Genomic DNA, 12,903 nt, shown 5'->3' with positions numbered 1-12,903 from the left:
TTCCCAAGCTCTGACCATTAACACTGTGTACAGTTTTCAAGCTCTGCCCATTAACACTGTGCACAGTTCCCAACCTCTGTCCATTAACAATGCACAGTTCTCAGGCTCTGCACATTTACATTGTGCACAGTTCTCAGGCTCTGTCCATTTACACCATGCACAGTTCTCAGGCTCTGCACATTTACACTGTGCACAGTTCACAAGCTCTGCCCATTAACACTGTGCACAGTTCTCAGGCTCTGCCCATTAACACTGTGCACAGTTCTCAGACTCTGCCCATTCACACTGTGCATAGTTCCAAGACACTGTCCATTAACCCTGTACACAGTTCCCAAGCTCTGCCCATTAACACTGCAAAGTTACCAAGCTCTGCCCATTAACACTGTGCACAGTTCTCAACCTCTGCCCATTCACACTGTGCACAGTTCCAAGACACTGTCCATTAACCCTGCACACAGTTTCCAAGCTCTGTCCATTAACCCTGTACACAGTTCCCAAGCTCTGTCCATTAACACTGCAAAGTTACCAAGCTCTGCCCATTAACAGTGTGCACAGTTCTCAACCTCTGTCTATTAACACTGTGCATAGTTCTTAATCTCTGTCTATTAACACTGTGCACAGTTCTCAGGCTCTGTCCATTAAAACTGTGCACAGTTCACAAGCTCTGCCCATTAACACTGTGCACAGTTCCAAGACACTGTCCATTAACACTGTGCACAGTTCTCAGGCTTTGCCCATTAACACTGTGCACCGTTTCCCAGCTCTGTCCATTAACACTGTGCACAGTTCTCAGGCTTTGCCCATTAACACTGTGCCCAGTTCTCAGGCTCTACCCATTAACACTGTGCACATTTCACAAGCTCTGCCCATTAACACTGTGCAGAGTTCCAAGACACTGCCCATTAACACTGTGCACAGTTCCCAGGCTCTGCCCATTAATACTGTGCACGGTTACAAGCTCTGCCCATTTACACTGTGCACAGTTCCCAAGCTCTGTCCATTAACACTGTGCACAGTTCCCAAGCTCTGCCCATTAACACTGCACAGTTCTCAGGCTCTGCCCATTAACACTGTGCACCATTTCCAAGCTCTGCCCATGAACACTGCACAGTTCTCAGGCTCTGTCCATTAACACTGTGCACAGTTCCCAAGATCTGGCCGTTGACACTGTGCACAATTCTCAATCTCTGCCCATTTACACAGTGCACAGTTCTCAAGCTCTGACCATTACCACTGTGCACAGTTCTCAGGCTCTGTCCATTTACACTGTGCACAGTTCCCAAGCTCTGCCCATTAACACTGCACAGTTCTCAGGCTCTGCCCATTAACACTGCACAGTTCCCAAGCTCTGCCCATTTACACTGTGCACAGTTCCCAAGCTCTGCCCATTGACACTGTGCACGGTTACAAGCTCTGCCCATTTACACTGTGCACAGTTCCCAAGCTCTGCCCATTAACACTGTGCACAGTTCTCAATCTCTGCCCATTTACACTGTGCACAGTTCCCAAACTCTGCCCATTAACACTATGCACAGTTCCCAAGCTCTGCCCATTAACACTGTGCACAGTTCCCAAGCTCTGCACATTAACACTGTGCACAGTTCCCAAGCTCTATCCATTAACACTGTGCACAGTTCTCAGGCTCTGTCCATTAACACTGTGCACAGTTTGCAAGCTCTGCCCATTTACACTGTGCACAGTACCCAAGATCGACGCATTTACACTGTGCACAGTTCCTAAGCTCTGCCCATTTACACTGATCACAGTTCTCGGGCTCTGCCCATTAACACTGTGCATAGTTCTCAGGCTCTGTCCATTAACACTGTGCACATTTCCCAAGGCTCTGTCCATTTACACTGTGCACAGTTCTCAATCTCTGTCCATTAACACTGTGCACAGTTCTCAATCTCGGTCCATTAACACTGCACAGTTCTCAATCTCGGTCCATTAACACTGTGCACAGTTCCCAAGCTCTGCCCATTTACACTGTGCACAGTACCCAAGATCTACGCATTTACACTGTGCACAGTTCCCAAGCTCTGTCCATTAACACTGTGCACAGTTCACAGGCTCTGTCCATTAACACTGTGCACAGTTCCCAAGCTCTGTCCATTAACACTGTGCACAGTTCTCAGGCTCTGTCCATTAACACTGTGCACAGTTCCCAAGCTCTGTCCATTAACACTGTGCACAGTTCTCAGGTTCTTCCCATTTACACTGTGCACAGTTCCCAAGGCTCTGCCCATTAACTCTGTGCACGTTTCCAAGCTCTGCCCATAACACTGTGCACAGTTCCCAAGCACTGCCCATTAACACTGCACAGTTCCCAAGCTCTGCCCATTTACACTGTGCACAGTTCCCAAGCTCTGCCCATTTACAATGTGCACAGTCCTCAATCTCTGTCCATTAACACTGTGCATAGTTCCCAAGCTCTGCCCATTTACACTGTGCACAGTTCCCAAGCTCTGCCCATTAACACTGTGCACTGTTCTCAATCTCTGTCCATTAACACTGTGCACAGTTCTCAATCTCTGTCCATTAACACTGTACACAGTTCCCAAGCTCTGTCCATTAACACTGTGCACAGTTCCCAAGCTCTGTCCATTAACACTGTGCACAGTTCCCAAGCTCTGCCCATTTACACTGTGCCCAGTTCCCAAGCTCTACCCAATAACACCGTGCACAGTTCTCAATCTCTGCACATTAACACTGTGCACTGTTCCCAGGCTCTGTCCATTAACACTGTGCACAGTTCCCAAGCTCTGCCCATTTACACTGTGCACAGTTCCTAAGCTCTGCCCATTTACACTGTGCACAGTTCCTAAGCTCTGCCCATTTACACTGTTCACAGTTCTCGGGCTCTGCCCATTAACACTGTACACAGTTCTCAGGCTCTGTCCATTAACACTGTGCACAGTTCCCAAGCTCTGTCCATTAACACTGTGCACAGTTCACAGGCTGTGTCCATTAACACTGTGCACAGTTCTCAGGTTCTTCCCATTTACACTGTGCACAGTTCCCAAGGCTCTGCCCATTAACTCTGTGCACGTTCCAAGCTCTGCCCATAACACTGTGCACAGTTCTCAGGCTCTGTCCATTAACACTGTGCACAGTTCCCAAGCTCTGTCCATTAACACTGTGCACAGTTCTCAGGCTCTTCCCATTAACACTGTGCACAGTTCCCAAGCTCTGCCCATTAACACTGTGCACAGTTCCCAAGCTCTGCCCATAACACTGTGCACAGTTCTCAATCTCTGTCCATTAACACTGTGCACAGTTCTCAATCTCTGTCTATTAACACTGTGCACAGTTCCCAGGCTCTGTCCATTTACACTGTGCACCGTTTCCAAGCTCTGTCAATTTACACTGTGTACAGTTCCCAGGCTCTGCTCATTTACACTGTGCACAGTTCCCAACATCTGCCCAATTACACTATGCACAGTTCCCAGGCTCTGCCCATTTACCCTGTGCACAGATCTCAGGCTCTGTCAATTAACAATGTGCACAGTTCCCAAGTTCTGCCCATTTACACTGTGCACAGTTCTCAGCCTCTGTTCATTGACACTGTGCACAGTTCCCAAGCTCTGCCCATTTACACTGTGCACAGTTCTCGTGCTCTGTCCATTAACACTGTGCACAGTTCCCAAGCTCTGCCCATTAACACTGCACAGTTCTCAGGCTCTGCCCATTAACACTGTGCACCGTTTCCAAGCTCTACCCATTAACACAGTACACAGTCTTCAGGCTCTGTCCATTAACACTGTGCACAGTTCCCAAGCTCTGCCCATTTACACTGTGCACAGTTCCCAAGCTCTGCCCATTTACACTGTGCACAGTTCCCAAGCTCTGCCCATTTACACTGTGCACAGTTCCCAAGCTCTGCCCATTTACACTGTGCACAGTTCCCAAGATCTGGCCGTTGACACTGTGCACAGTTCTCAATCTCTGCCCATTTACACAGTGCACAGTTCTCAAGCTCTGACCATTACCACTGTGCAGAGTTCTCAGGCTCTGTCCATTAACAATATGCACAGTTCTCAGGCTCTGTCCATTTACACTGTGCACAGTTCCCAAGCTCTGCCCATTAACACTGCACAGTTCTCAGGCTCTGCCCATTAACACTGCACAGTTCCCAAGCTCTGCCCATTTACACTGTGCACAGTTCCCAAGCTCTGCCCATTAACACTGTGCACAGTTCCCAGGCTCTGCCCATTAACACTGTGCACGGTTACAAGCTCTGCCCATTTACACTGTGCACAGTTCCCAAGCTCTGCCCATTTACACTGTGCACAGTTCCCAAGCTCTGCCCATTAACACTGTGCACAGTTCCCAGGCTCTGCCCATTAACACTGTGCACGGTTACAAGCTCTGCCCATTTACACTGTGCACAGTTCCCAAGCTCTGTCCATTAACACTGTGCACAGTTCCCAAGCTCTGCCCATTAACACTGCACAGTTCTCAGGCTCTGCCCATTAACACTGTGCACCATTTCCAAGCTCTGCCCATGAACACTGCACAGTTCTCAGGCTCTGTCCATTAACACTGTGCACAGTTCCCAAGATCTGGCCGTTGACACTGTGCACAGTTCTCAATCTCTGCCCATTTACACAGTGCACAGTTCTCAAGCTCTGACCATTACCACTGTGCAGAGTTCTCAGGCTCTGTCCATTAACAATATGCACAGTTCTCAGGCTCTGTCCATTTACACTGTGCACAGTTCCCAAGCTCTGCCCATTAACACTGCACAGTTCTCAGGCTCTGCCCATTAACACTGCACAGTTCCCAAGCTCTGCCCATTAACACAGTACACAGTTGTCAGGCTCTGACCATTAACACTGTGCACAGTTCTCAATCTCTGTCCATTAACACTTTACACAGTTCCTAGGCTCTGTCCATTAACACAGTACACAGTTCTCAGGCTCTGTCCATTAACACTGTGCACAGTTCCCAAGCTCTGCCCATGAACACTGTGCACAGTTCCTAAGCTCTGCCCATTAACACTGTGCACAGTTCCTAAGCTCTGCCCATTAACACTGTGCACAGTTCTCAGGCTCTGGCCATTAACACTGTGCACAGTTCTCAGACTCTGCCCATTCACACTGTGCACAGTTCTCAGACTCTGCCCATTCACACTGTGCACAGTTCCAAGACACTGTCCATTAACCCTGCACACAGTTTCCAAGCTCTCTCCATTAACCCTGTACACAGTTCCCAAGCTCTGCCCATTAACACTGCAAAGTTACCAAGCTCTGCCCATTAACACTACAAAGTTACCAAGTTCTGCCCATTAACACTGTGCACAGTTCTCAAACTCTGTCCATTAACACTGTGCATAGTTCTTATTCTTTGTCCATTAACACTGTGCACAGTTCCCAAGCTCTGCCGATTAACACTGTGCACAGTTCTCAGGCTCTGTCCATTAAAATTGCACAATTCTCAGGCCCTGTTCATCAACACTGCACAATGTTCAGGCTCTGCCCATTACCACTGTGCACAGTTCTCAGGCTCTGTCCATTAAAACTGGGCACAGTTCTCAGGCTCTGTCCATTAACACTGTGCACAGTTCTCAAGGTCTGTCCATTAACACTGTGCACAGTTCTCAGGCTCCGTACATTAACATTGTGCACAGTTTTCAAGCTCTGCCCATTACACTGTGCACAGTTCTCAGGCTCTGTCCATTAAAACTGGGCACAGTTCCCAAGCTCTGACCATTAACACTGCGTACAGTTTTCAAGCTCTGCCCATTAACACTGTGCACAGTTCCCAACCTCTGTCCATTAACAATGCACAGTTCTCAGGCTCTGCACATTTACATTGTGCACAGTTCTCAGGCTCTGTCCATTTACACCATGCACAGTTCTCAGGCTCTGCACATTTACACTGTGCACAGTTCACAAGCTCTGCCCATTAACACTGTGCACAGTTCTCAGGCTCTGCCCATTAACACTGTGCACAGTTCTCAGGCTCTGACCATTAACACTGTGCACAGTTCTCAGACTCTGCCCATTCACACTGTGCATAGTTCCAAGTCACTGTCCATTAACCCTGTACACAGTTCCCAAGCTCTGCCCATTAACACTGCAAAGTTACCAAGCTCTGCCCATTAACACTGTGCACAGTTCTCAACCTCTGCCCATTCACACTGTGCACAGTTCCAAGACACTGTCCATTAACCCTGCACACAGTTTCCAAGCTCTGTCCATTAACCCTGTACACAGTTCCCAAGCTCTGTCCATTAACACTGCAAAGTTACCAAGCTCTGCCCATTAACAGTGTGCACAGTTCTCAACCTCTGTCCATTAACACTGCATAGTTCTTAATCTCTGTCCATTAAAACTGTGCACAGTTCACAAGCTCTGCCCATTAACACTGTGCACAGTTCCAAGACACTGTCCATTAACACTCTGCACAGTTCCAAGACACTGTCCATTAACACTGTGCACAGTTCTCAGGCTTTGCCCATTAACACTGTGCACCGTTTCCCAGCTCTGTCCATTAACACTGTGCACAGTTCTCAGGCTTTGCCCATTAACACTGTGCCCAGTTCTCAGGCTCTACCCATTAACACTGTGCACATTTCACAAGCTCTGCCCATTAACACTGTGCAGAGTTCCAAGACACTGCCCATTAACACTGTGCACAGTTCCCAGGCTCTGCCCATTAATACTGTGCACGGTTACAAGCTCTGCCCATTTACACTGTGCACAGTTCCCAAGCTCTGTCCATTAACACTGTGCACAGTTCCCAAGCTCTGCCCATTAACACTGCACAGTTCTCAGGCTCTGCCCATTAACACTGTGCACCATTTCCAAGCTCTGCCCATGAACACTGCACAGTTCTCAGGCTCTGTCCATTAACACTGTGCACAGTTCCCAAGATCTGGCCGTTGACACTGTGCACAGTTCTCAATCTCTGCCCATTTACACAGTGCACAGTTCTCAAGCTCTGACCATTACCACTGTGCACAGTTCTCAGGCTCTGTCCATTTACACTGTGCACAGTTCCCAAGCTCTGCCCATTAACACTGCACAGTTCTCAGGCTCTGCCCATTAACACTTCACAGTTCCCAAGCTCTGCCCATTTACACTGTGCACAGTTCCCAAGCTCTGCCCATTGACACTGTGCACGGTTACAAGCTCTGCCCATTTACACTGTGCACAGTTCCCAAGCTCTGCCCATTAACACTGTGCACAGTTCTCAATCTCTGCCCATTTACACTGTGCACAGTTCCCAAACTCTGCCCATTAACACTGTGCACAGTTCCCAAGCTCTGCACATTAACACTGTGCACAGTTCCCAAGCTCTATCCATTAACACTGTGCACAGTTCTCAGGCTCTGTCCATTAACACTGTGCACAGTTTGCAAGCTCTGCCCATTTACACTGTGCACAGTACCCAAGATCGACGCATTTACACTGTGCACAGTTCCTAAGCTCTGCCCATTTACACTGATCACAGTTCTCGGGCTCTGCCCATTAACACTGTGCATAGTTCTCAGGCTCTGTCCATTAACACTGTGCACATTTCCCAAGGCTCTGTCCATTTACACTGTGCACAGTTCTCAATCTCTGTCCATTAACACTGTGCACAGTTCTCAATCTCGGTCCATTAACACAGCACAGTTCTCAATCTCGGTCCATTAACACTGTGCACAGTTCCCAAGCTCTGCCCATTTACACTGTGCACAGTTCCCAAGCTCTGTCCATTAACACTGTGCACAGTTCACAGGCTCTGTCCATTAACACTGTGCACAGTTCCCAAGCTCTGTCCATTAACACTGTGCACAGTTCTCAGGTTCTTCCCATTTACACTGTGCACAGTTCCCAAGGCTCTGCCCATTAACTCTGTGCACGTTTCCAAGCTCTGCCCATAACACTGTGCACAGTTCCCAAGCACTGCCCATTAACACTGTGCACAGTTCCCAAGCTCTGCCCATTTACACTGTGCACAGTTCCCAAGCTCTGCCCATTTACAATGTGCACAGTCCTCAATCTCTGTCCATTAACACTGTGCATAGTTGCCAAGCTCTGCCCATTTACACTGTGCACAGTTCCCAAGCTCTGCCCATTAACACTGTGCACTGTTCTCAATCTCTGTCCATTAACACTGTGCACAGTTCTCAATCTCTGTCCATTAACACTGTACACAGTTCCCAAGCTCTGTCCATTAACACTGTGCACAGTTCCCAAGCTCTGTCCATTAACACTGTGCACAGTTCCCAAGCTCTGCCCATTTACACTGTGCCCAGTTCCCAAGCTCTACCCAATAACACCGTGCACAGTTCTCAATCTCTGCACATTAACACTGTGCACAGTTCCCAGGCTCTGTCCATTAACACTGTGCACAGTTCCCAAGCTCTGCCCATTTACACTGTGCACAGTTCCTAAGCTCTGCCCATTTACACTGTTCACAGTTCTCGGGCTCTGCCCATTAACACTGTACACAGTTCTCAGGCTCTGTCCATTAACACTGTGCACAGTTCCCAAGCTCTGTCCATTAACACTGTGCACAGTTCACAGGCTCTGTCCATTAACACTGTGCACAGTTCTCAGGTTCTTCCCATTTACACTGTGCACAGTTCCCAAGGCTCTGCCCATTAACTCTGTGCACGTTCCAAGCTCTGCCCATAACACTGTGCACAGTTCTCAGGCTCTGTCCATTAACACTGTGCACAGTTCCCAAGCTCTGTCCATTAACACTGTGCACAGTTCTCAGGCTCTTCCCATTAACACTGTGCACAGTTCCCAAGCTCTGCCCATTAACACTGTGCACAGTTCCCAAGCTCTGCCCATAACACTGTGCACAGTTCTCAATCTCTGTCCATTAACACTGTGCACAGTTCTCAATCTCTGTCTATTAACACTGTGCACAGTTCCCAGGCTCTGTCCATTTACACTGTGCACCGTTTCCAAGCTCTGTCAATTTACACTGTGTACAGTTCCCAGGCTCTGCTCATTTACACTGTGCACAGTTCCCAACATCTGCCCAATTACACTATGCACAGTTCCCAGGCTCTGCCCATTTACCCTGTGCACAGATCTCAGGCTCTGTCAATTAACAATGTGCACAGTTCCCAAGTTCTGCCCATTTACACTGTGCACAGTTCTCAGCCTCTGTTCATTGACACTGTGCACAGTTCACAAGCTCTGCCCATTTACACTGTGCACAGTTCCCAAGCTCTGCCCATTTACACTGTGCACAGTTCCCAAGCTCTGCCCATTAACACTGTCCACAGTTCCCAAGCACTCACATTAACACTGTGCACAGTTCCCAAGCTCTGCCCATTTACACTGTGCACAGTTCTCGGGCTCTGTCCATTAACACTGTGCACAGTTCCCAAGCTCTGCCCATTAACACTGCACAGTTCTCAGGCTCTGCCCATTAACACTGTGCACCGTTTCCAAGCTCTACCCATTAACACAGTACACAGTCTTCAGGCTCTGTCCATTAACACTGTGCACAGTTCCCAAGCTCTGCCCATTTACACTGTGCACAGTTCCCAAGCTCTGCCCATTAACACTGTGCACAGTTCCCAGGCTCTGCCCATTAACACTGTGCACGGTTACAAGCTCTGCCCATTTACACTGTGCACAGTTCCCAAGCTCTGTCCATTAACACTGTGCACAGTTCCCAAGCTCTGCCCATTAACACTGCACAGTTCTCAGGCTCTGCCCATTAACACTGTGCACCATTTCCAAGCTCTGCCCATGAACACTGCACAGTTCTCAGGATCTGTCCATTAACACTGTGCACAGTTCCCAAGATCTGGCCGTTGACACTGTGCACAGTTCTCAATCTCTGCCCATTTACACAGTGCACAGTTCTCAAGCTCTGACCATTACCACTGTGCAGAGTTCTCAGGCTCTGTCCATTAACAATATGCACAGTTCTCAGGCTCTGTCCATTTACACTGTGCACAGTTCCCAAGCTCTGCCCATTAACACTGCACAGTTCTCAGGCTCTGCCCATTAACACTGCACAGTTCCCAAGCTCTGCCCATTAACACAGTACACAGTTGTCAGGCTCTGACCATTAACACTGTGCACAGTTCTCAATCTCTGTCCATTAACACTTTACACAGTTCCTAGGCTCTGTCCATTAACACAGTACACAGTTCTCAGGCTCTGTCCATTAACACTGTGCACAGTTCCCAAGCTCTGCCCATGAACACTGTGCACAGTTCTCAGGCTCTGTCCATTAACACTGTGCACAGTTCTCAATCTCTGTCTATTAACACTGTGCACAGTTCCCAAGCTCTGTCCATTAACACAGTGCACAGTTCCCAAGCTCTGCCCATTAACACTGTGCACCGTTTCCAAGCTCTGCCGATTAACACAATGCACAGTTCTCAGGCTCTGACCATTAACACAGTACACAGTTCTCAGGTTCTGTCCATTTACACTGTGCACAGTTCTCAATCTCTGTCCATTAACACTTTACACAGTTCCTAGGCTCTGTCCATTAACACTGTGCACAGTTCCAAGACACTGTCCATTAACACTTTACACAGTTCCCAGGCTCTATCCATTAACACTGTGCACAGTTCTCAATCTCTGTCCATTAACACTGTGCACAGTTCCCAGGCTCTGTCCATTAACACTTTACACAGTTCCCAGGCTCTGTCCATTAACACTGTGCACAGTTCTCAATCTCTGTCCATTAACACTGTACACAGTTCCCAGGCTCTGTCCATTAACACTTTACACCGTTCCCAGGCTCTGTCCATTAACACTTTACACAGTTCCCAGGCTCTGTCCATTAACACTGTGCACAGTTCTCAATCTCTGTCCATTAACACTGGGCACAGTTCCCAGGCTCTGTCCATTAACACTGTGCACAGTTCCCAGGCTCTGTCCATTAACACTGTGCACAGTTCCAAGACACTGTCCATTAACTGGTGGTATGAGTAGTAAGAAGAGAAGGAAAAAAAAATGTATCCTTGGCTTCCCACTGGCCCAGACATTTAGGAACAGTACATCGTGTCCATACAAGGTGCATGGTGGTGTTGAAGTTAAATGGACTCGATCAGTCTTTTCGTTGCCCGTGACCTCCTGGCAGACCGCCGCAGTGGAGTTGGTGACGTTGGTTCAGCCGATGGTGGTGGTTTAGCTGATGTCCTGGACTCCGGGCGCGATTGTCCTTGAACTGTCTCCGTACCCCGGGCTGGTGGGGGAGACACCATGGATGGGGGAGGGGTGGCCTGGGTGGGGCGCTGGGGGAAAAGGGACAGGGGGGTATCGGTGATGAAGGGGGGGAGGGCCGCACGCCGGCGGGTGCCAGGTCCCGGAGGGAGACCGTGTCCCGCAAACCGTCGGGGTACTCCACGTACGCATACTGCGGGTTAGCGTGGAGTAACTGGACTTGTTCCACCAACGGGTCGGACTTGTGCACCCGCGCATGTTTCCGGAGCAAGTTGGGTCCAGGGGCGACTAGCCACGTCGGGAGAGTGCACAGTTCCCAATCTCTGCCCATTTACACTGTGCACAGTTCCCAAGCTCTGTCCATTAACACTGTGCACAGTTCTCAGGCTCTGTCCATTAACACTGTGCACAGTTCCCAAGCTCTGCCCATTTACACTGTGCACAGTACCCAAGATCTACGTATTTACACTGTGCACAGTTCCTAAGCTCTGCCCATTTACACTGTACACAGTTCTCAGGCTCTGACCATTAACACTGTACACAGTTCTCAGGCTCTGTCCATTAACACTGTGCACAGTTCCCAAGCTCTGCCCATTTACACTGTGCACAGTTCCCAAGCTCTGTCCATTAACACTGTGCACAGTTCTCAGGCTCCGTCCATTAACACTGTGCACAGTTCCTAAGCTCTGCCCATTAACACTGTGCACAGTTCTCAGGTTCTTCCCATTTACACTGTGCACAGTTCCCAAGGCTCTGCCCATTAACTCTGTGCACGTTTCCAAGCTCTGCCCATAACACTGTGCACAGTTCCCAAGCTCTGCCCATTTACACTGTGCACAGTTCCCAGGCTCTGTCCATTAACACTGTGCACAGTTCCCAAGCTCTGCCCATTTACACTGTGCACAGTTCTCAATCTCTGTCCATTAAAACTGTGCACAGTTCTCAATCTCTGTCCATTAACACTGTACATAGTTCCCAGGCTCTGTCTATTAACACTGTGCACAGCTCTCAGGCTCTGCCAATAACACTGTGCACAGTTCCCAAGCTCTGCCCATTTACACGGTGCACAGTTCCCAGGCTCGCACCGTACTGCACCGACCTCCTCAGAAGACACACACGGGACACCACTGACAGAGTACCCTTCGTCGTCCAGTACTTTCCTGGGGCGGAGAAACTACGACATCTTCTTCGCAGCCTTCAACGCATCATCAATGAAGATGAACATCTTGCCAAGGTCATCCCAACACCCCCACTACTGGTCTTCAAACAACCGCGCAACCTCAAACAAACCATTGTTTGCAGCAAATTACCCAGCCTTCAGAACAGTGACCACGACACCACACAACCCTGCCAGGGCAATCTCTGCAAGACATGCCAGATCATCGACTCGGATACCACCATTACACGTGGTAACACCGCCCACCAGGTACGCGGCACATACGCGTGCGACTCGACCAATGTAGTCTACCTCTGACGCTGGAGGAAAGGATGTCCCGAAGCGTGGTACATTGGCGAGACCATGCAGACACTACGACAACGAATGAACGGGCATCGTGCGACAATCACCAGGCAGGAATGTTCCCTTCCAGTCGGGGAACACTTCAGCAGTCAAGGGCATTCAGCCTCTGATCTCCGGGTAAGCGTTCTCCAAGGCGGTCTTCAGGACACGCGACAACGCAGAATTGCCGAGCAAAAACTTATAGCTAAGTTCCGCACGCATGAGTGCGGCCTCAACAGGGATCTTGGATTCATGTCGCATTAC

General features: G+C 49.1%; 1 protein-coding gene across 4 annotated transcripts in view; it reads right to left on the bottom strand.

Moving 5' to 3' along the window:
• Positions 1 to 12,903, bottom strand: part of LOC119967651 (muscular LMNA-interacting protein) — a 229,085-nt gene that overhangs the window by 120,058 nt on the left and 96,124 nt on the right. The window lies entirely within an intron of this gene.

Source organism: Scyliorhinus canicula, chromosome 6 (assembly GCF_902713615.1).
Source record: "Scyliorhinus canicula chromosome 6, sScyCan1.1, whole genome shotgun sequence".
NCBI classification, from domain to species: domain Eukaryota; kingdom Metazoa; phylum Chordata; class Chondrichthyes; order Carcharhiniformes; family Scyliorhinidae; genus Scyliorhinus; species Scyliorhinus canicula.
This window is presented reverse-complemented; position numbering and strand designations above follow the sequence as displayed.